Source organism: Eschrichtius robustus, chromosome 1 (genome assembly GCF_028021215.1).
Source record: "Eschrichtius robustus isolate mEscRob2 chromosome 1, mEscRob2.pri, whole genome shotgun sequence".
NCBI lineage: Eukaryota > Metazoa > Chordata > Mammalia > Artiodactyla > Eschrichtiidae > Eschrichtius > Eschrichtius robustus.
This window is the reverse complement of record NC_090824.1, coordinates 80,643,655-80,668,219: the sequence shown is the minus strand read 5'-3', so window position 1 is coordinate 80,668,219 and position 24,565 is coordinate 80,643,655.

The window sequence follows — 24,565 nt, the reverse complement described above, 5'->3', positions numbered from 1 at the left end:
CCCGGACCAGGGCTTGAACCTGTGTCCCCTGCACTGGCAGGCGGATTCTTTTCTTTTCTTCTTTTCTTTTGCAACCAAAACTTTAATCCCAAGGATTCTCACAAAACATATTACAAATGACAGCATGAAAAAAAAAATTGCACAGTAACTCAAAGTTCAGCTCTACAATACTCTTAATCCGGCAGGACATTGGTATCTTGATCATCTCAGATTTCCAAAAAATATTACAAAGAGCTATGTATTCATGTACAGCAATCACAGAGGGGACTTATGACCTAACTCAAAGGTAAACTAACTTCCTTGTAACTTCTTAGATTCTCAACTCCCTGGACAACCTCTTGTCCCGTGTGAAGACTAGTGGAATTTTTAAACCTCTAATCTAGGGTAAGGGTGCGGCTTTCATTTTTACCTGCTGGCTTGTGTTCACAGCACCTTTTAAAGACTGCTTGCTTAACTACAGCTGCATACCATATCCCAGCTACAGAAAGTCTTTTACACGTTTGCCAGTGTTGTTTCCATAATAGTAAACATCACACTTTAGGTGGGCAGGAGTTAAAGTTTTATTATCAGTCTAGGCAAGACCAAAAATTCAAAGCAAATTCAATTTTGCTTAAGGGAACATTGGAAGGTAACAATTCTTCATATCACATGCCTCATGTGACCCATTTCAAACCATAGAGAATGACACCTTTATGGGTCACTGTCCCAAGAGACAAACAAATGTGAACAACTAAAACATTTAAAAAGTGCACCAAGCTTCAGAAGTCTCAAACCAAACTTGAATTTTCTGTACATACTCCTGTCAAATGAAGTTATTGCCTGTACACCACTCCTCTTGCAAAGTGGTCTTCTATTTCCTTTCATTTGACCTAGATCGGCTAGGAGACCTAGAGAAAGATCGGGACGGCTTGTGATTTCTCTCCTGGGACAGTCATCTCTCTCTTCTCCTATATCTAGAAAGGGACCTGCTCTGGCTGACGGAGAAGGCTCTCCATCTTGGAGATGTGTGGGAGGTGGAGGACTCCTCCTCCGATAATCATCTCGAGGGCGACGACCCCAAGAAGGAGGCGGTCACGATTTCGACTTCTCTTTTCCCCATTCGACAGGTCCACTCTTACTCGGCAGCCACATAGTGTTCTCCCATCTAGTTCTCGGACAGCATCGGCTGCATCTCGGGGATCTTCACATTCAACAAGAGCGAAGCCGGGAGGGCTTTTAGCAACCCACACACTTCAGAGTGGTCCGTAATAGCCTAAATCTCGTTCCAATTCAGCCTTGTTACCACTGTTTGCAAGATTCCCTACATAAACTTTACAGTCCAACGGACAGGAATCACGATGCAAGACCCTCGTGGCCTCCTGTTTTTCACGGGCCACAGGGTGGTCCCGGGCCTCTAGAATCTGGCAGCTGAATCTGCTCGCACAAGCTGTCCTGTGGGGATGCTTTTCCCCCTATGTGTCCAGCCCGGGGCCCCGCGGTCTTGGCCCGGCCTCCCCGGTGAGAGGGTGAACCCCAGCTCCCTGGAGCAGACACTCAGAGCCCTGGTGACCGGACTCACGGCTGACGGGGCTGGAGCGGCGGCTGGACATGTGTGGCCAGCCTGGTGGTGTTTGGCCCCCTCTGCAGTGCCAGTTCCAGCTGAGAAAGAGCCTCCCTGTGTTATTTTCTCCTGGTTGTGTAAGGATCCCCGGTGTCATCTGACAGAAATGTAGATGGTGTGTTCTTTCTCTCTTTTCTCCCTGCTTCCTCTCCTCCCTCTCTCCCTCCCTGTCCCTCTTTCCCTGTTCTGCTCTCCCTCTACCTCTTTCCCTCTCCCTCTCTCTCTCTCCCTCCCTCTCTCTCCATCTGTCTCTCCCTCTCTCCCTCCCTCTCTCTCTTTCCTCTCCCTCTTTCCTCTCCCTCTTCCCTCTCCTCTCCCTCTGTCCCTGCCTCTCTCCCTGTGCCTGTTTCCCTGTCCTTGTTTCCGTGTTCCGCTCTGCCTCTACCTCTGTCTCTCCCTCTCTGGGAGGGAGTGAGGGAGATGGAGAGATGGAGGGAGAGGGAGAGTTGGAGAGAGAGGGAGAAGAGGGAGGAGAAGGAGGGAGGCAGAGGGAGGGAGGGAGAGGTCTCTTCCTCCCTCCCTCTGCCTCTCTCCTCCTCCTCTCCTTCTCTCCCTCACCCTCTCTCCCTCTCCATCCCTCCATCATTTTCCCTCCTGCTCCCTCTCCCTCTCTCCCTCCCAGAGAGGGAGAGACAGAGGGAGAGGGAGAGGGGGGAGAGAGGGACACGGAGAGGGAGGGAGGGAGACAGAGAGGGAAGCAGGCACCCTCTCTCCTTCTCCCTCTCCCTACCTCCTTCTCCGACTCCCCCTCTCCTTCGCTCCCTCCCTCTCCTCTCCCTCTGTCTCTCCCTCTCCCTCCCTCCCTCTAGGAGAGGGAGAGGAAGGGAGGGAGAGGGAGAGGGAGAGGGAGAGATGTCTCGCCCTCCCTCCCTCTCCCTCGCCCTTTCCCTTCCTCTCTCCCTCTCCCTCCCTCTGTCTCTCCCGCTCCCTCCGTCTCTCCCTCTCCCTCCGTCTCTCCCGCTCCCTCATTCCCTCTCAGACAGGGAGAGATGGAGGGAGAGGCAGAGATGAGGGAGAGGAGCAGAGGGAGGGGGGAGAGAGGGAGAGGGAGAGAGGGAGAGAAGAAGGAGAGAGGGAAAGGGAGGGAGGAAGAGACCTCTCTCTCCCTCTCTCCCCCCTCTCTCTCCTTCTCCCTCTCCCTCTCCCTTGTCTCTGCCTCTTCCTCTGTCTCTCCATCTTTGGGAGGGAGTGAGGGAGATGGAGAGACGGAGGGAGAGGGAGAGGGAGGAGAGGGAGCAAGGGAGTGGGAGAGAGGGAGCGAGAGAGGGATAAAGGGAGGGAGAGAGGGATAGAGGGAGGGAGGGAGAGACGACTTTGTCTTTCCTTCCCTCCCTCTATCCCTCTCTCTCCCTCTCCCCCCTCCCTCTCCTGCTCTCTCTCCCTCCACCTCCTTCCCTCTCCAGAGAGGGAGAGGGAGCAGGAGAGGGAGAGAGGGAGGGAGAGAGGGAAAGGGAGAGAGGAAGACACCTCTCTCTCCCTCCCTCCCTCCCCCCTCTCTCTCCCTCTCCCTCTCCCTTGTCTCTGCCTCTTCCTCCGTCTCTGGGAGGGAGTGAGGGAGATGGAGAGACGGAGGGAGAGGGAGGAGAGGGAGCGAGGGAGTGGGAGAGAGGGAGCGAGAGAGGGATAAAGGGAGGGAGAGAGGGATAGAGGGAGGGAGGGAGAGACGACTTTGTCTTTCCTTCCCTCCCTCTATCCCTCTCTCTCCCTCTCCCCCCTCCCTCTCCTGCTCTCTCTCCCTCCACCTCCTTCCCTCTCCAGAGAGGGAGAGGGAGCAGGAGAGGGAGAGAGGGAGGGAGAGAGGGAAAGGGAGGGAGGAAGACACCTCTCTCTCTCTCCCTCCCTCCCCCCTCTCTCTCCCTCTCCCTCTCCCTTGTCTCTGCCTCTTCCTCTGTCTCTCCATCTTTGGGAGGGAGTGAGGGAGATGGAGAGACGGAGGGAGAGGGAGAGGGAGGAGAGGGAGCGAGGGGGTGGGAGAGAGGGAGCGAGAGAGGGATAAAGGGAGGGAGAGAGGGATAGAGGGAGGGAGGGAGAGACGTCTTTGTCTTTCCTTCCCTCCCTCTATCCCTCTCTCCCTCTCCCCCTCTCTCTCCCTCTCCCCCCTCCCTCTCCTGCTCTCTCTCCCTCCACCTCCTTCCCTCTCCAGAGAGGGAGAGGGAGCAGGAGAGGGAGAGAGGGAGGGAGAGAGGGAAAGGGAGGGAGGAAGACACCTCTCTCTCTCTCCCTCCCTCCCCCCTCTCTCTCCCTCTCCCTCTCCCTCTCCCTTGTCTCTGCCTCTTCCTCTGTCTCTCCATCTCTGGGAGGGAGTGAGGGAGATGGAGAGAGGGAGGGAGAGAGGGAGGGAGGGAGGGAGGGAGAGACGCCTTTGTCTTTCCCTCCCTCCCTCTATCCCTCTCCCTCCACCTCCTTCCCTCTCCAGAGAGGGAGACAGAGAAGGAAGCAGGCACCCTCTCCGGAGAGGGAAGGAGGTGGAGGGAGAGGGAGAGGGAGCACGAGAGGGAGAGAGGGAGAGAGGGAGAGAGGGAGAGGGAATGAGGTATCGGAAGAGCGGAACAGGGAAACAGGGACAGGGAAAGGGGGACAGGGAGAGAGGGAGAGGGAAAGAGGGAGAGGGAGAGAGGCAGAGGGAGAGATGGAGGGAGAGTGAGAGTGAGAAGCAGGGAGGTAGAGGGAGGGAGGGAAGGAGGGAGAGAGGGAGACAGAGAGGGAGAGAGGGAGAAGGGCTGATGGGGGCTCCCTCCCCCTCCCCTCCTCTCCCCACTGCTTTCTCTTTCTTCTGCTTCAACAAACACCAGGCGCCTTTTAGATCAGCCCTGAAGTCAACGTTGATGCTTGGACGGCTTGACCTCCCCGCTGCCTTCCAGCCCGGGACCACAGCTGGGAGATGAAGTCTGCGGGGTCCTGGGCAGCGGCGGCGGGCTGCACAGGCACCTCCTCTGACGCCCAATCTCTCCTCCTTTACGAGGCAGCCGCCAGCTCCCCTCCCTGACTCCCCAAGATTTGGGGCCTTTTTAATATGTGTCGATAATGCCATGAGCTACTATTTAACTTTTCCACGAGGACCCATCTCCCGAAATGCAGTGCTTTTCAGCCTTGGCTGCACTAGAGAACCCCCAGGGAAGGGAGAGACGTCTGTACCTCCCTCCCTCTCCCTCTCCCTCCTCCTCTCCCTCTCCTTCTGGGGTGATGCCCGATGAGCTCAGATTCGCAGATGTTCCCCCCATCTCCTCTCTGTGCCTTGCGTGGGGTCTGGGCCTTCTCACTGTGGCCCGGGTACGGCCTTGACATTCAGACATCGGTTCCTGCAAGGACACTTGCGTTTGGTCCATACCGCGTGTGGCTGCAGTCTGTGCTTCTCCTGTTCAGCATCTTCAGTAGATGGGGGCTGTGCGTGAGCCCTTCATCTTCCCCGCAGACACCACTGGTGCTTGCTCGGCCTCGTGGGTGATGTGGGGGGCATGGGGGACAGTCCTGTGTCCCCACCTTCTTGGGCTGCAGACAGGCCACGCTGGTCCTGTGGTGACTGGGGGCTCCCAGGAGAACCCCACGGCAGAGCCGGAGAGGTGGCCCCAGAGAAGGTGGCGTACGCCTGGGGCCGGGCCTCACCAGCCAGCCCCGGGCCACCTGCAGCAACAGGCGTCTCGCCGTCCAGGGGGCTGGGTGTTCGGGCGCCGTGGGGATGACCTGCTGTCTGCACGGCAGCCGAGTCTGTATTGTTGAGCCCGGGGAGGCCCCTGGGTGGCTCCTGGAGAGCCTGGTCACATTTCTTCCTGCCCTTGGCCTTAGAGCTCATCACGGTTCACGCCGTTTCTGGTTCCAAAAGGACCTGTGTTCATAAAGACCACGTGTTAGGACAGCACCAAAGTGTCTAGAAATCCGGGCCAGGAGGAGGAGGGAGGGGGATTGGCTGTGCCCGCCAGTGGCCTGAGAGCCCTGCCCGCCCTCAGAGACCTGGCCCGGGGCCCGTGGGGAGGGCGTGGCCCACGGTCCCCAGCGCTGGCCGTCTCTGGGTTCCAGGAGAACTGCGCGATCCTCGGGGAGCTGGTAAGGCTGCAGGCTCAGAAGTCCCGCCTGCTGGGGTTCAGCACGCGTGCCGACTCCGTGCTGGAGATGAACATGGCCAAGACCAGCCAGGTGGTGGCCACTTTCCTAGGTAACCCCGCCTCCCCGAGGGTCAGGCGGACCTTGACTGGACGTGGTGCTGCCTGAGACCCGACTGTGTCAGCCCTTGGGGGTCGCCTTCCCCAACCCTTCATTCTGCCTCGAGGGGCGTGGGGTGGGTGGCGGCTGGGAGGCTGCCACAGGGACATAGCCGAACCTCTCCCCTCCGCCCGCAGATGAGCTGGCCCAGAAGCTGAAGCCCCTCGGGGAGCAGGAGCGGCCGTGATCCTGGACCTAAAGAAGGCCAAGTGCCAGAGGCGGGGCCTGCACTTTGACGGGCCCATCAACGTCTAGGACCTGTGCTGCTACATGAACCAGGGGGAGGAGACGCGCTACCACGTGGACCAGTACCTGCTCGATGAGTCCTTCCCCATGCAGGTGGTCACGCGCGGGTAGCTGGGCATCTCCCAGGAGCTGCTGGGGCTGACCTTCGACCTGGAGGAGGGTGCCAACGTGTGTCACGGAGATGTGAGGCTCTACACGGTCCGGGACGCGGCCGCGGACAAGGTCATCCATCGGCAAGTTCTACCTGGACCTCTACCCTCGGTGCATGCGTGGGGGAACCTGTCGGCCGTGGGCCAGGGCTCCTCTGTGGAAGCGGGGCCTCACCCGCGTCCCTCCCCAGGGAAGGGAAGTCTGGGCACATGGCCTGCTTTGGCCTGCAGCCGGGCTGCCTGCAGCAGGATGGGAGGCGCCAGATTGCCATCGCGGCCATGGTGGCCAACTTCACCAAGTCTACGCCCAACCCGCCCTCCCTGTTGCAGCATGATGAGCTGGAGACCTACTTCCATGAGTTCTGGCAAGCGATGCACCAGCTCCGCTCCCAGGTGGGTGCGGGCGCGGGGCTGCAGGCAGGGGGCGGGGAGGGCCCGGGCTCTCCCGTGGTTCTCAGGCAGGCCCTCGCCACGGGATTCTTCCGCTGATGTCACCCCGCACGTGGTGACGCCCTCGGTGTCAGTTTCCATCATCAAACCCCACACACAGGGCGTGTAAAAAAATGGAAGTGGATGTCCTCGAGACTCTGGAGCCTGGAAGCCGCAGATCAAGGAGTCAGGACTGGTTCCCTGCATGTTAAATACGTGTATTCAAGAGTTGCCTTTAAAAAGACAAAAGAAAAGAAAGGAACGTTGCATGCAAGTCTGGTGACAGGCGGTGATGAGAACCAGAGGGTAGGCTCTGGGGCCGGGAGCGCCGTGCCCTGTGAGGCCCTGGGGCTGCTGCCAGTCTCGGTGGAGGCTCAGCAAGTCCCAGGGACTTCCCCACCGGGGGGGCGGGGGTGTCCCCAGCTGAGCGTCTGGGCCCAGGACCCAGTGCTCCTTCAGTCTTCCTGCGGTCAGCCCTTCGTCCTGAGAGCGATGCTCTCACAGGCTGCACCGGAGCGCGTGGGGACACTTTACTGAGCTGTGCAGCCGTCACTACTGCCCTGTTTTGGAACATTTCCCTCACCCCAAAAATGTCCGTCATGCCCTTAGTTATCATTCCCTCCCCGCCCCCTGCCCCTAACAACCAGGAACCCACTCTGACTCTGTGGATCTACCTGTTCTGGATGTTCCCCCTCAGTGGGGTCACACCCTGTGTGCCCTTCTGTGTCTGACTTGTCTCGCTGAGCATCGTGTTCTCAGGGTGCATCCACGTGGCAGCGAGTGTCAGGGCTTCACACCTTTGCGTGGCTGAGGGCCGGAAAAAAGACAAACGACAAGAAAGGCACGTTACCTGCGACTCTGGCGACAGCCGGTGATGAGAACCAGAGGGAAGGCTCTGGGGCCGGGAGCGCCGCGCCCTGTGAAGCCCTGGCGTTGCTGCCAGTCTCGGTGGGGCACGGGCAGCGCCGTCCCCCAGAGCTGCTGGCCAACTCATCAAGTCCCGGCTGGCCAACCCCGGTGCGGTCGGGCCGAGGGAAAGGAAAGGGGCTCCCGGACCGCCCGGCTGGAAAGCGCGGCCTGCACACAGTGCCAGCCCCCCGTCTCCTTCCTCCCGCCCTCCAGGCCTCTTCAACCTGCGCCAGATCGTCCTGGCCAAGGTGGACAAGGCCCTGCACACGCAGACGCCCGCGGACCCGGCCCAGGAGAATGCCCGCCTCTGCCAGGAGGTCCTCGGGGTCCCAGCCACGCCAGGTAGCCAAGTGCACGCCGGGCCCACCTTAGCGGTCGCTTGGCGGCTACTGCCCAGGTCAAGAGGATCCTCTGGTGGTGTGTGAAGGGGGACCGACTGACGGGCTCTGGCCGAGGCCCGCTGACCTCTGGCCTCTTCCTGCCTCGGTTCCTGGGCTGGTCCCTCCAGCTGTGGCCCGCGGAGTCCGAGGGTGGGGTGGGCGTATCTGCACGTGCTTTCTGGAGAGCCTGGAAGAGGCAGGAGAGGGCTTCATACCCCGGACGGAACGCGTCGACGAGGTTTGCCCGTGCGTGTCGGTGCGGAGACGCAGTTCACTCCCTCGTGAGCGCTTGAACCCGCGCTCTCCCCGTGCTGGAAGGTGAGCCCTGACTCATCCCTCGGAGCCTCGGGCAGCTGACCTTGTAAGAGGCTTCGGGGTGAACCCTCGTGAGCTTCAGCAGAAAGTCGGCAAAAATTTATTTGTGTCCCTCCACTGAGTTGCCCGCAAGGTCCCCGTTTTCTAGAAGTGTTGGGCCAATACTCCCTCTAGTGGCAGGGGACTCAGACAGGGCTGCTTTGAGGCCCCCTCTCTGGGGAAGGGGCACGGAGCGGCCAGGGGGCCGGGCAGGAGCTTCTCCGCGTGTGTCCCAGGGACCCACCTGCTTGCGACCTTCGGCCACCTGGCAGGAAGCTACGACGCCCAGTCCTATGGCTACCTGTGCAGCGAGGTGTACTCCGCGGACACGTTCCACACACGTTTCAAGCGGGAGGGCGTCCTGAGTGGCAAGGTGAGAGGCCAGCCTGCCATGCAGACCAACACGGAGGTCCTTGGCCTGGGCCTAGATGCCTGTGCCGCCCGCCTGGGCCTGCCAGGCTCTGAGGGCCCTGCCCTGGACCCCCTGCTCCCCTGCCCTTTCTTGAGTCACAGCAGAGGTGGCCACACCCACACCCTCAGTGAAGGGGGTGCTCCACCCTCCTGCAGCCCCACCCCCTCTCGTCAGGTTGCCATGGACTACAGAAGCTGCATTCTGAGGCCAGGGGGCTCCGAGGATGCCAAGGGCATGGTGAAGCTCTTCCTGGGTTGTGACCCCACGCAGGACGCCTTCCTCCTGAGCAAAGGGCTGCAGGTTGAGGGCTGCAAGCCGCCGGCCTGCTGAAGGCACGGGGTTTTGCCCACCCAGGCGGGCCGGGTGCCTTAGCGCCCCGTCGGGGCGGGGGAGGGGCCGCGTGTCCTCCCAGCCCCTGAGTCCCCGGCGGCCGGCCTAGGCCAAAAGTCTCCACCTGGAAGTGTCTGGAGAGCCTGGCATCAAGGCTCCCCCTTGTTGCACTAATGCAATCCCTTCCTGGGGAGCTTTCCTGGTAACAAAACGGTTCTTTGAAAACGCAGCCGTTAATAAAAAGACTCTACTCCTGGTCTCTGCCTGCCGTCCCTTCCACCACAGGAGTGGCATGGGGGCCGTCACACTGGGGGGAGTTCTGACCTTGGTCGGGGATCAGCCCTGGGGCCGTGGTGACGCGTCTGGGTCACTGGGAGATGGCTGAGCTGTGGGGTGAGTTCAGACGGGGATGGTGCCCCGCACCCCGGCCGGGCAGGCTCTCCAGTGAGGGGGTGTCAGTTTCCTGCCAGCCTCTCGCCCGTCACTGTTTGGCATCTCGGGGGCTGTGATTGGCTGGAGCTGGTTCTGGCGGTGGGCACAGCTGTGGGAAGCCCGGCTGTGGCTGTCCCTGTCCCCGTGTCCTGTCCTCCTGCTCAAGGCCGGCCGGCTGGCTCCCTCTGATCATCGGCAGCTGCTGAAGTCTGGACCACAGCAGGGGGCTGCCTTCCTGGGTCCTAGCGATTCTTCCCAAAGGCCTTAGGGATGTGTTTTGGTGGCAGTAGGAATTCAGAGAGGGTGCTGCACCACTGGAGCGGTAGGGTGGCTCTGGACCGTCCCGTGTGTCCTTCCCGGGCCTTTGAGCTCCTCGGGAGCCCTGCCTCCGGCCCTTCGCCCCCACAAAGGACGCCAGGCAGCGGAGCGAGCGCGCGGGCGGCGCCCCGACCTTCTCCCCGTGGCCCAGGCGGGCAGGCGGTGCCACGCTCTGTCCTCCCCTCAGCCTGCCCGCCCGTTCTCACCCGCCCTAGGGCAGTCGGTTGTGGACCAGGCTGTGGTGTCTGCCCTTCTGCAGCCCCGGCTCAGCTCCCTGCACCCACTTCGGTGCCTTCTGTGTTCTGGGCTGGTCGCAGGCCCAGAGCCGGTGGGCAGGCACCCCGTGGCCGGGAGGGCTGTTCGTGTGAATTCCCTGGGGCTTGAAAAGGAGCACAGCCGGCCTTCCATCAGGCACCTCTCGATGGATATGGAAGGGGCGTGTCGGGGCCTGGGGGCTGCTCGTCTTCCTGTGCACCGAGCCCCCAGGTGGTCCCCGTGCAAAATCCAGGTGTGGCGTTGGCACCCCAGCCGTGTGCCGGGCAGTCCATGGCGGGCGACACAAGCCTCGGGCTGGTGGGCCACAGGGTTCCTGAGCGGCAGGTCAGGACTGAGAGGGTGAGGCCTTTCCCCGGGTCCAGGGCCCAGGCTGATGCCGGCTGGAGGCCCCTCCGCTCACCGCCCGCAACCCCCAGCCCCTGCCCTCACGTGAGCCCCCAGGGCTGAGCTCAGGTGTTGGATGCCCAGGCTCCCCGGTAGCCCAGCCCGTTCCCAGTCCTCCGTGGTCACTGAAGGGCTTGGAAGCGGGTTGCCCCACAGAGACTGCTGTTCTCCGAGCCCTGGGCAGGGGGCAGGGAGGACGGGCACAGGGCCCTGCAGGGGTGTGGTTGCCGGGGCAGCCGGAGCAGCTCCACACAGTAAGTAAGAGCACCTCACCAAAAAACAGTGCGTTTCTCCAGCCGCCCCGGGACCTGAGCTCAGGTCCTGGGGCAGGAAGGGGCAGCACTGCAGCTGTTAGCTGTCACTGGGGGTCGACTGTGGCCCGGTGCCACCTCTTAGATCGTCCCCCGTCCCCTTCCGGGGTTGCGACCGGACCCCTGCCAATCGGGTTCTCACTCCTCCCCATCCCCTACGCCGGCTCCACGAAGGTGGAAGGAACACATTTTTAAAAACGCTGGAGCCTGGGCTTCCCTGCTGGCGCAGTGGTTAAGAATCCGCCTGCCAATGCAGGGGACAAGGGTTCAAGCCCTGGTCCGGGAAGTTCCCACACGCCGCGGAGCAATGAAGCCCGTGCGCCACAACTACTGAGCCTGCGCTCTAGAGCCCAAAAGCCACAACTACTGAGTCCTCGTGCCCCAACTACTGAAGCCCGCGCGCCTAGAGCCCGTGCTCCGCAACAAGAGAAGCCACCGCAATGAGAAGCCCACGCACCGCAACGAAGAGTAGCCCCCGCTCACCGCAACTGGAGAAAGCACACACGCAGCAAGGAAGACCCAACGCAGCCAAAAATAAATAAATTAAATAAATAAATAAATATTTAAAAATCATATTAAATACCTATCAATGAGATTTTAAGAAATAGTCAGGACCAGAGCCTCCCATCAAGCCTCTTAGATAGCCTCAACCACCAGAGGGCAGACAGCAGAAGCAAGAGAAACTACAATCCTGCAGCCTGTGGACCAAAAACCACAGTGACAGAAAGATAGAGAAGATGAAAAGGCAGAGGGCCATGTACCAGATGAAGGAACAAGAAAAAACCCCAGAAAAACAACTAAATGAAGTGGAGATAGGCAACCTTCCAGAAAAAGAATTCAGAATAATGATAGTGAAGACGATCCAGGACCTCGGAATAAGAATGGAGGCAAAGATTGAGAAGATGCAAGAAATGGTTAACAAAGACCTAGAAGAATTAAAGAACAAACAAACAGAGATGACCAATACAATAACCGAAATGAAAACTACACTAGAAGGAATCAATAGCAGAATAACTGAGGCAGAAGAACGGATAAGTGACCTGGAAGACAGAATGGTGGAATTCACTGCTGCGGAACAGACTAAAGAAAAAAGAATGAAACGAAATGAAGACAGCCTAAGAGACCTCTGGGACAACATTAAACGCAACAACATTCGCATTATAGGGGTCCCAGAAGGAGAAGAGAGAGAGAAAGGACCAGGGAAAATATTTGAAGAGATTATAGTCGAAAACTTCCCTAACATGGGAAAGGAAATAGCCACCCAAGTCCAGGAAGCGCAGAGAGTCCCATACAGAATAAACCCAAGGAGAAACACGCCGAGACACATAGTAATCAAAGTGGCAAAAATTAAAGACCAAGAAAAATTATTGAAAGCAGCAAGGGAAAAACGACAAATAACATACAAGGGAACTCCCATAAGGTTAACAGCTGATTTCTCAGCAGAAACTCTGCAAGCCAGAAGGGAGTGGCATGACATACTTAAAGTGATGAAAGGGAAGAACCTACCACCAAGATTACTCTACCCAGCAAGGATCTCATTTAGCTTTGATGGAGAAATCAAAAGCTTTACAGACAAGCAAAAGCTAAGAGAATTCAGCACCACCAAACCAGCTCTACAACAAATGCTAAAGGAACTTCTCTAAGTGGGAAACACAAGAGAAGAAAAGGACCTACAAAAACAAACCCAAAACAATTAAGAAAATGGTCATAGGAACATACATATCGATAATTACCTTAAACGTGAATGGATTAAATGCCCCAACCAAAAGACATAGACTGGCTGAATGGATACAAAAACAAGACCCATATATATGCTGTCTACAAGAGACCCACTTTAGACCTAGGGACACATACAGACTGAAAGTAAGGGGATGGAAAAAGATATTCCATGCAAATGGAAATCAAAAGAAAGCTGGAGTAGCTATACTCGTATCAGATAAAATAGACTTTAAAATAAAGAATGTTACAAGAGACAAGGAAGGACACTACATAATGATCCAGGGATCAATCCAAGAAGAAGATATAACAATTATAAATATATATGCACCCAACATAGGAGCACCTCAATACATAAGGCAACTGCTAACAGCTATAAAAGAGGAAATCGACAGTAACACAGTAATAGTGGGGGACTTTAACACCTCACTTCCACCAATGGACAGATCATCCAAAATGAAAATAAATAAGGAAACAGAAGCTTTAAATGACACAATAGACCAGATAGATTTAATTGATATATATAGGACATTCCACCCAAAAACAGCAGATTACACGTTCTTCTCAAGTGCGCACGGAACGTTCTCCAGGATAGATCACATCTTGGGTCACAAATCAAGCCTCAGTAAATTTAAGAAAATTGAAATCATATCAAGCATCTTTTCTGACCACAACGCTATGAGATTAGAAATGAATTACAGGGAAAAAAACGTAAAAAAGACAAACACATGGAGGCTAAACAATACGTTACTAAATAACCAAGAGATCACTGAAGAAATCAAAGAGGAAACAAAAAAATACCTAGAGACAAATGACAATGAAAACACGACGACCCAAAACCTATGGGATGCAGCAAAAGCAGTTCTAAGAGGGAAGTTTATAGCTATGCAAGCCTACCTAAAGAAACAAGAAAAATCTCAAGTAAACAATCTAACCTTACACCTAAAGAAACTAGAGAAAGAAGAACAAACAAAACCCAAAGTTAGCAGAAGGAAAGAAATCTTAAAGATCAGAGCAGAAATAAACGAAATAGAAACAAAGACAACAATAGCAAAGATCAATAAAACTAAAAGTTGGTTCTTTGAGAAGATAAACAAAATGGATAAGCCATTAGCCAGACTCATCAAGAAAAAGAGGGAGAGGACTCAAATCAATAAAATCAGAAATGAAAAAGGAGAAGTTACAACAGACACCGCAGAAATACAAAGCATCCTAAGAGACTACTACAAGCAACTTTATGCCAATAAAATGGACAACCTGGAAGAAATCGACAAATTCTTAGAAAGGTATAACCTTCCAAGACTGAACCAGGAAGAAACAGAAAATATGAACAGACCAATCACAAGTCATGAAATGGAAACTGTGATTAAAAATCTTCCAACAAACAAAAGTCCAGGACCAGATGGCTTCACAGGTGAATTCTATCAAACATTTAGAGAAGAGCTAACACCCATCCTTCTCAAACTCTTCCAAAAAATTGCAGAGGAAGGAACACTCCCAAACTCATTCTGTGAGGCCACCATCACCCTGATACCAAAACCAGACAAAGACACTACAAAAAAAGAAAATTACAGACCAATATCACTGATGAATATAGATGCAAAAATCCTCAACAAAATACTAGCAAACAGAATCCAACCACACATTAAAAGGATCATACACCACGATCAAGTGGGATTTATCCCAGGGATGCAAGGATTCTTCAACATACGCAAATCAATCAATGTGATACACCATATTACCAAATTGAAGAATAAAAACCATATGATCATCTCAATAGATGCAGAAAAAGCTTTTGACAAAATTCAACACCCATTTCTGATAAAAACTCTCCAGAAAGTGGGCATAGAGGGAACCTACCTCAACATAATAAAGGCCATATATGACAAACCCACAGCAAACATCATTCTCAATGGTGAAAAACTGAAAGCATTTCCTCTAAGATCAGGAACGAGACAAGGATGTCCACTCTCACCACTATTATTCAACATAGTTCTGGAAGTCCTAGCCACGGCAATCAGAGAAGAAAAAGAAATAAAAGGACTACAAATTGGAAAAGAAGAAGTAAAACTGTCACTGGTTGCGGATGACATGATACTATACATAGAGAATCCTAAAGCTGCCACCAGAAAACTGCTAGAGCTAATCAATGAATATGGTAAAGTTGCAGGATACAAAATTAATGCACAGAAATCTCTTGCATTCCTATACACTAATGATGAAAAATCTGAAAGAGAAATTAAGGAAACACTCCCATTTACCATTGCAACAAAAAGAATAAAATACCTAGGAATAAACCGACCTAGGGAGACAAAAGACCTGTATGCAGAAAACTATAAGACACTGATGAAAGAAATTAAAGATGATACCAACAGATGGAGAGATATACCATGTTCTTGGATTGGAAGAATCAACATTGTGAAAATGAGTATACTACCCAAAGCAATCTACAGATTCAATGCAATCCCCATCAAATTACCAATGGCATTGTTTACGGAGCTAGAACAAATCCTCTTAAAATTTGTATGGAGACACAAAAGACCCCGAATAGCCAAAGCAGTCTTGAGGGAAAAACATGGAGCTGGAGGAATCAGACTCCCTGACTTCAGACTATACTACAAAGCTACAGTAATCAAGACAATATGGTACTGGCACAAAAACAGAAACATAGATCAATGGAACAAGATAGAAAGCCCAGAGATTAACCCACGCACCTATGGTCAACTAATCTACGACAAAGGAGGCGAAGATATACAATGGAGAAAAGACAGTCTCTTCAATAAGTGGTGCTGGGAAAACTGGACAGCTACATGTAAAAGAATGAAATTAGAATACTCCCTAACACCATACACAAAAATAAACTCAAAATGGATTAGAGACCTAAATATAAGAGTGGACACTATAAAACTCTTAGAGGAAAACATAGGAAGAACACTCTCTGACATAAATCACAGCAAGACCTTTTTTGATCCACCTCCTAGAGTAATGGAAATAAAAACAAAAATAAACAAGTGGGACCTAACGAAACTGCAAAGCTTTTGCACAGCAAAGGAAACCATAAACAAGACGAAAAGACAACCCTCAGAATGGGAGAAAATATTTGCAAATGAATCAACGGACAAAGGATTAATCTCCAAAATATATAAACAGCTCATTCAGCTCAATATTAAAGAAACAAACACCCCAATCCAAAAATGGGCAGAAGACCTAACCAGACATTTCTCCAAAGAAGACATACAGACGGCCACGAAGCACATGAAAAGATGCTCAACATCACTAATTATTAGAGAAATGCAAATCAAAACTACAAGGAGGTATCACCTCACTCCTGTTAGAATGGGCATCATCAGAAAATCTACAAACAACAAATGCTGGAGAGGGTGTGGAGAAAAGGGAACCCTCTTGCACTGTTGGTGGGAATGTAAATTGATACAGCTACTATGGAGAACAATATGGAGGTTCCTTAAAAAACTAAAAATAGAATTACCATATGACCCAGCAATCCCACTACTGGGCATATACCCAGAGAAAACCGTAATTCAAAAAGACACATGCACCCGAATGTTCATTGCAGCACTATTTACAATAGCCAGGTCATGGAAGCAACCTAAATGCCCATCGACAGACGAATGGATAAAGAAGTTGTGGTACATATATACAATGGAATATTACTCAGCCATAAAAAGGAACGAAATTGAGTCATTTGTTGAGACGTGGATGGATCTAGAGACTGTCATACAGAGTGAAGTAAGTCAGAAAGAGAAAAACAAATATCGTATATTAATGCATGTATGTGGAACCTAGAAAAATGGTACAGATGAGCCAGTTTGCAGGGCAGAAGTTGAGACACAGATGTAGAGAATGGACATATGGACACCAAGGGGGGAAAACTGCGGTGGGGTGGGGATGGTGGTGTGCTGAATTGGGCGATTGGGATTGACATGTATACACTGATGTGTATAAAATTGATGCCTAATAAGAACCTGCAGTATAAACAAACAAACAAAACAACTAATACTAAACTTTCATTGGGTTATTTGTATGGAAATATGTTAATATAAATGTTTCAGACATTACATGAAATTTCTAAAAATCTTATATTTGTATGTGTATGGAAATATGTATGGAAATATGTTAATAGAAATGTTTCAGACATTACATGAAATTGCTAAAAATCTTATATGTTCTGGTATAATGTTATATGTAATAATCCTAGTTATTACTTTAAAATGTATATCTCAGAAATAACTAATTTTCTTGTCAACTGCATTATTATGAACTTTCATCAAATCTTTAACCGTGGTCATTTTTAAGTCTTTTGTCATAAAGAAAAAAAAAAAAAAGAAAGAAATAGTCAGTTAGTTAGTTAATTGTGCCGGGTCTTAGTTGCCACAGGCCAGCTCCTTAGTTGTGGTAATGAGATATTTTATATTCTTTTTTGTTCCTGAACAAAGGCCTCAGAATCCAGTATTTACTTGATAATGCTCACAGCATAGCTCAGCACGGAATAGCCACATTGTTTTTCTTTGGCTGCTATGTACCAAACAGCCTTTTGTACTGTTTTACCAAATGCATGTATTTAACACCTGTTTTAAAAAACATAGTGAGATCTCAAAAACTTGAAATTGACTAAAGTAAGATTCTCTCTGTAGTACTACTTATTTGACCAACACCACCTGATAACACCGGTGTGGTGCACCGAGCCTTACTCTAGCATATCGGGATACACCCCGTTTCGACAAGTGTTCATCCTCCAAGTCCCCAAGGCCTCTCACACACTGCCAGTGAAACTGCTTCCTGCTTGGGAAAGAGTGCCCCAGTTCGTTTCTTTAGAAGCTTGAAGGCTATGTAAGCCCTCCAAAAGGTTAGAGGGCAAAGAACAACTCTAAAACTGGCACATTTGTTTAAAGAAAAAGACTTGTCAATATTACAAGAGCCAGCTTGCTTTCACTTGTGACACGTTTTCTTAGGAGGCAAGGGATGTGGCCATGTGACTTGGACAAGCTGTTTCCCTCTGTCTCAGTGTCCCACCTGTGAGTGGGTAGTCTGACGAAGCTTAATGACAGACATCTGAATAACGATCATGAACAGTGGCATCTAATTTCCAAAATAAAAACAGGAGAATGAGTATGTCTTTCACAACAGGACGTCAAGTCTACCTCAAAGATATTGGTAGCCTTGAGTCCACTGCTTCTCACTGAGTGCAACTGTGCCCCCCAGGGGACATCTGGGGAAGTCTGAAGGTGATTTTCGCTGTCACGACTGGGAGGAGAGAGAGGGAATGTTACGGGCACCTAGTGAGTAAGAGGTCGGGACCTTGCTAAACACTCTACGATGCACAGGACTCACACACCACAGCAAAGGTTTATCTGGCCCCAAAAGTCAATGCCTTGGTTGAGAAACCCTGCCTTAGAGCAAACCACGGATACTCATCTTTAGCAGGTAACAGGGCATTTACTACCCACCTGTAAACCTACAGACTTCCCGACTTACACAGCTAATCCTGTGGCAGGAATGAAATAGAGAGCGTGTGACCATCTGGTAGTACCTAGGTTTGCCCCTCAAGTCACATGAGACAGTGCTGGAGACTGACATTTTCTATATTGGAGGTCTCTGGCAAGCCACCAGTTTTCTAACCTAAAAAGTCTAAGCAGCATTGTTACAATACACATAATAACACGACAATTCTGCTTTTATAGAGAAATTCGATGTGGGAAAGGAGCTTATCTGACATCAGAAGCAAATGCTTTGAACACATCACATCTGCTGGTTCGACTGTCAAATCTTGACAGCTGGAGACGTAGGAAGGTAGACAGGAGAGAACAGACCAAAGTTACGGGCCTGCTGAGTCCTCGGGGCTAACCATAATACACTTCGTACTGCCCTGGGTCCAGGGGTGTGTTCTAACACCCTCTCGGTCACTTACGGTCCATAGGCAGACCAAGTATAAATTCACAATTACCAGCAAGTGTACCAAAAAAAGGCAGAGTTAAGAAACTTAAATGCGAGCCCTACCTGGTCTTTTTCTTCTTCATCGACAGAATCATCCGATTTTGCTTTTTCAGGGTCTTCCTCAGGTTTCCGTTTGGCAGGCCTGTCACACACACACACACAGTAAAGCCAACTGTTAGCTCACCAGACCCTAGACCTCCAGTGGGCACGAAACAACTCATATTCCTCCCTACCAAGAGTACCCTCTCTTTGGAAAGATTCAGGGCATGCTCCCCTCTTCCCTCTGAGAAGCCCTTTTTGCCAGGACATTAAAAGAAGCTTCGAGCTTAATGTTTCTTTGGATGACAGGTTTAGAATACCACCATTTTGCAAACCTTAAGAAATAATGGATCTAGACTTTGATCAATGGCTGCTACAATCACCGAAGAGACATTACATGCCTCTGATGGACAGCCCCATGCTGTCAATGAAGTCTCACAAAATAAAGCTGGAATCTGATCAAGACTCTAGACCTAACTACCAGTTTACAGAAAACTGGAGGCAAGGGAACACATTAACCACCAAAACGATGCAGTCAGCCAGACCTAGAAGCTATTAGAAAAAAAGACCTATTTTCTTTAAATCAATGGCAAGAAGATAAGGAATCTATCACTCGAAAGGCTTAAGGAGCAAATCAACCAAACTCTGTTACACAAGGGGAAGAATGAACACTGCTATATATTTGTTAGTAAGGAACTGTTACACTTTATAAGGCCTGTTTTGTCTTCTTCAAAAGACTGTTTGCTAGATGTTAGCAATTATGGCAAAATATGAATAAAAAACTTGTCAGAGAAAGAGACCTTGTCATCTAGAAATACAGTATGTGTGGATAAGATGACATGTCCGATTTGTTTCAAAGTAATCCAACTGGGAAGAGATGGGTGGGTATGGAGCTGTAATCCATTTGGAACAATTTTCACTTGGAGCATGTGGGGGTATAGATGAAACAACAGCCAGGAGATGTTAACTGTTGACACTGGGTGATAGGTACACAGGGGTTCATTTTACTATCCTTGGTAATTCTGTGCATGTACATTTGAAGTTGCCTATGTGAAGAGTAAAAATGGATGAGATCTTCAGAAATGCTGTTCACGAATGTCTAATAACAGAATATCAAAAGGAAAACCGAAGCAATGTGGAAGTCAGAATTACTAAGTTACATCCTACTAATTTATATGTGTTTTACCAAAAACCGTTGGCCCCTAAAATGGGGGCTGTCCATTCATTATATACTGACCTCCTTGTGAAATGAGATGTGATGGTGGTCTGCCTGGCAGTTTGCCTTCTAATCCTGGGGCTAGATGAGACTTCAGCTGCTTAAAGAAAAAGAAACAAAAAAGCCACTATGAATAAAGAGTTCACAGCCAAGGTACAGTTCTTCAGCATTACCAAGCTGGTGCAGAGACCAGGTTCTGAGGATTAAGTAACCTTCTCTTCTTATTCTCAGCAACCACCATCTTGATAAACTCATCAAATTAGCACCTGCCAGTCTGCTGGGCCATTTCAACACAAGCTCTTGTATGAGGGGCCCAACCCTGAGACGCACAAGGAAACAGAGCCTCCGTTTATTTCGTCAAAAGATGAAGTGGCCAAGCACCTGACCTGAGCTCAAGTCCCATGCTCTTTTTTTAAAAATTCCAGAAGAGTTACTCTGACTACAAGTGGGGAAGGAGTCTAAGAATAAATGTTTAGCTTAAACAGGCATGTAACTTACAAGTCATAGATATCAGCAGCTCCTGTTATCTTATACCTCATAAATTCAACCGCATTTGGGGATCTAATGCTCTATAACTTGGTTGAAGACAAAAATTTAAAGTATATATCTAAGCTAGTTAGACGTATACACAAGAGGGAATTCCACGGCGGTCCAGTGGTTAAGACTCGGCACTCTCACTGCCAAGGGCCGGGGTTCGATCCCTGGTTGGAGAACTAAGATGGTACAAGCCGAGCAACACAGCCATCCCCCCACCAAAAAAAAGGATACACAAAAAACAAGTACTGCCGGTGGAGGGGTTGTGTGGGGGGGGAACAGACAGACCCTATGGCGCCAAGTCTGTCCTCCCCTTAGGTGGTACCAGATTCCAACGAGGTCAAACGAGTCAAGCGCTCTTACAGTTTGTTTCTCCATCGGACTTGCTTCTCCTGGGCATGCAAAGTTTGGAAACAGGTTTGGGGGACTTGTTTTTCTCTGCTATTTCCACTCTGCGCTCCTCACCACTTGTCTGGCTCCCGTTTTCTAGACAGCCGTTCACTTCCCAACTGAAAGCATGAGCTCTGTTCTCCAAGGACAAATCTTTATTTAAAAGGGATCTGCCTTGAGCCAGGTAGCCCTCCTACAGCAGGAAAGGATCATTTAAGTAGCAGTGACTGTAAACAAGGGGCCATGAGAGAATAAGGAAACACAGGCGCTTCCTTCATAACTATCAGGGAACAGGGAGAGGTGGGATTATTCTGCCTCCCTGGTCACAGACAAGTTACATGGGAGGAAACGTTTTCTAGCCGCCGGGATGCTGACGACTTACCTCTGATAATTCTTCTCTATGTAGTTTGGTTTTCAAGTCACACAACTGATTCTTTATTTCTGTCTGCAGAAATTCACGCAAGAGATTCCATTTCTCCTTCATGCATTCCTAAGGGAAGGACAGAGGTTTACAAGTCTCCACATTCCCAAGGTAGGAACCAATGGACTAATACACAAATAGTTACACTGCCTGGTCACATAACAATGACTGAATGGCAGGCAATGCTGAGTCGGCCAAAAAGAAAACTAAATATTCACAAGACATGTTCCTGATGTTTCCGTTAAGATCATATCACACACCATCTCCAGAGTGGTGACAAATGGAAAGATTAGAGGTGAAACAGACACATAATAGAGTACTAGAACAAAACTGATTTGGAAAAACAGTGTGACCAGGACAAGTTATAATCCAGACTTGATGGTACGGAACCCAGACTGGGAAACTCGATGAGTTACCAAAAGCTAACCCATAATAGCCTATTAGTACAGCACATTAGACAGAAACATCCACGTCATCCTCAACTTTAGGGAAAAGAGAGCCAATTCCACTTAATTTTGTTTTTATGAACTACATAGTATCTGTCAAATGGTCACATTTGATCATATATTTTGTTAAGGTGGAGATTACCTTACCTTTTCTGTTAACTATCTCTTTCCAAATCTTTGAGCCTGGGGGAAGAAAAGGGAAGAAACAAACGCTTGTTCAGCAACATTGTCCACCTGTAAGAATGCCACACTTTAAAGAACTTTGGAAATAAGTTGAACATGAATGTTAGAAAAAAATACAATGGTTTTTCCCTCCCCCAGTGTCTAGAATGCCCTACTGTAATGCCTGCACGTTAAGAAGTTATTTTCAATATGAATGAGGTCCCCCTTTTGGGGGGTGGTTTTCTGATGGTGGTAAGAGATGATATAGGAGATTATCTTCCGATAATATAGGGAAATCTATCTAAAGTAATTATTCAGTACTTGCCTGATAAGTCAAATTTGAAATTCTTCCATTTCACTGAATTCTTTCCTTCTTTCAACTTTTAATTAATAGAGTAAATTACATGATCCCATCACTCTCTTCAAGACAGTCTATAAATAACCTTAAATGTCATAAGTCGGAATTCATTACAGAAATTCACCCGTCATTTTCCAGTAAAGGAAAGCAGCAATTCAAATACAAGCAGTAATACTGTAGTGTAGCAATTTGTTGCAGAGAAAAATGTTTATTTAAAAATTTCAAAATACTTTGTACACCAGCCCTCACTAAAAGTATTTTTTAACTGTACTGACATGGACCTGAACCCTTAAGAATTCATCTTTTTCCTCATTATATTTTGTAACCTGACATGCTTTGAAAATAGGCATATATTTTTTAAGTTACAAAACTATTTCAACTCAAAGAATTGTTTAACTTAGGCAAAAAGAAGAGATTAACAATATTATACTCAAACAATTTGCTTCCAATAGATAGAACTGAAGGGGGTATAAAATGACATTCCTCAAGTCTTCTGGATTTTATTTACTCATTGTAATGTACAAAGAGACCCAGGTCCCACCAGGTTAGGGACGTTGCTTCTATGATTTATCTTCTAAAGACAATGGATGAGCAAACCCACCTCCCCTTTAGCCCTGGTTAGCATCAGTCCCAGTGAACCTTCATTTCTCTTTCCTATCTAAATCAAGCTATTCCTCTATAATAACCCATTCTGAATAATGATTATTGAGATTTAAATAACAGCTTTCCAAAAACAACTCTATAGCAATTTATTCCAAATTAGCCCAATCTACAGTTTCTTCTTCATTTTAAGTGAAAAAGTAAAGAATAAAAACATTAGCTAATTTTTAACACATCATTTATCAATGATTCAAGTTGAAAACTGCTTCAACTTTAGCATCTCATGGGTACAAACGGATAAGGAATTTTATGCTAGAAGATTTGGTTGGATACCTGAAGATGTGGTTTATTTATGAGAGTTTTTGTGTTGTGTGTTGATAGATTTAACAACTAAAGAGATTTTGAACATCTTGGGGAGTACTCAATGACTGTCTAATTGTTTCTGTAACTTAGAATGTTTTTCAAGCGCACATGATATAAAAAGTATTATATTATAAAAGTAATATAATTTTGTCTTAATGGATTCTTTCCTAGAAATGGAGCAAATGTTTTGGCTACCAAATCCTTGCAATGATATTTAGCACTGTATTTTTAGCTTCTGCTCTTCTTAAATAACCCAAAAGCTGTACTTTTTATTTAAACCATGAGAACATAAAAGTAGGTGTATAGGTCAAGAGAAAGTACATCCATTTTGTGTCTTTGCCGACTCTTTTCAGATTGATACGTCATCTTTGTCTGAAATAGCAAGCCACATAATTTTGCATAGAAAATAAGAAACATACCTATAAGTTATTTTTAAGTGTTAACATTTAAAGGGACCAGCACTACATAATATTTTTAATTCCATAAATATTTACTGATATCTGCATTATTATAACTCTCAAATTTTTCCTTAGAATTTTGAAAGAACTTCCTTCATTCCAGTATCATGGAAAAGTTTTTCAAGCTTAATTCAACAGGGTATTTCAACTAGCCGGTATCTTTGATCTTTATTATGGTTAATTTTTCTTCATGAAGTGACCAAATTTGAATAAGGCTGATGGTGCATCATGGGGGAGATTCATCTCTCCGGCTTCTTCCTGCTGAGGGAGAATCATCTTTGGTTTGTGACATCACAGTCTGAGCTGGGCAAGTGGCTGTGATAGCAAACCGAGGATTATATCCCTTCAGTGTGAATGAGCTGCAAGAGATGTGGGTGCTATCATTTCAAGTCCTGTCACAGAGACACTACTGAGATGCATGACAGGAGTCAAGTGAGGGAAAGATGCTTGCATTGCAATTGTCACTTTTACAGCATCAGCCATTAAAGATAAAAGTACCATTTCACAGTTTCCTTCATTATTAATTTAAAAGAGGGAGTAAACGTCATGTTAATAAAACTCACAGATAATGATAAAATGGGAGGGAGGAAAGTAACCAGCGAGTAACCAGACAATAAAGGAAGAGGGACACGGAGAGTGAGGGATGGGTGCACAACTCAGCCGCGCCTCTGGCCACAGGAAGAGCAAAAAATAGAAGGCGCCAGCGCGCAGTGGCGGGCTGGAAACCCTCCGACCTCGGAGAACTGCGGAGAACCGGGGACCGGAGTCAACAACGGCTCCCAGGCGGTCCCAGCGTCCCGACCCGCACCCGGCCGCGACACAGTTTCCACAAACTGAGACACACGGAGCCCGCGCGAGGGGCGGCGGGTCGCGCGGGCTTCCCCGCCGGCTCCCCTGCAGGCCGGTCCCCCGCAAGCCGAGCGCACGAAAGGGCGCCCCAAAGGCGCCGGCCCAAGGCGCCCGCTGCGCTTTCCCTCCCGAAGGTGGGCTGCAGGGCCCAAGCGTAAACCCTGAGACAACAACACGCGCACCACGCCGCCACGGGGGACGAGAGGCAAGGCGCCCACCTGCCCGGACACCCTGCATTTCTGGAATCACCGGACGCCTGTGTAAATTTCCGTTCGGCGTGTCATTTGCCAAAGGCCACTCAAGATCAGGGGACAGGATGCCTCCTCTCCAAGGG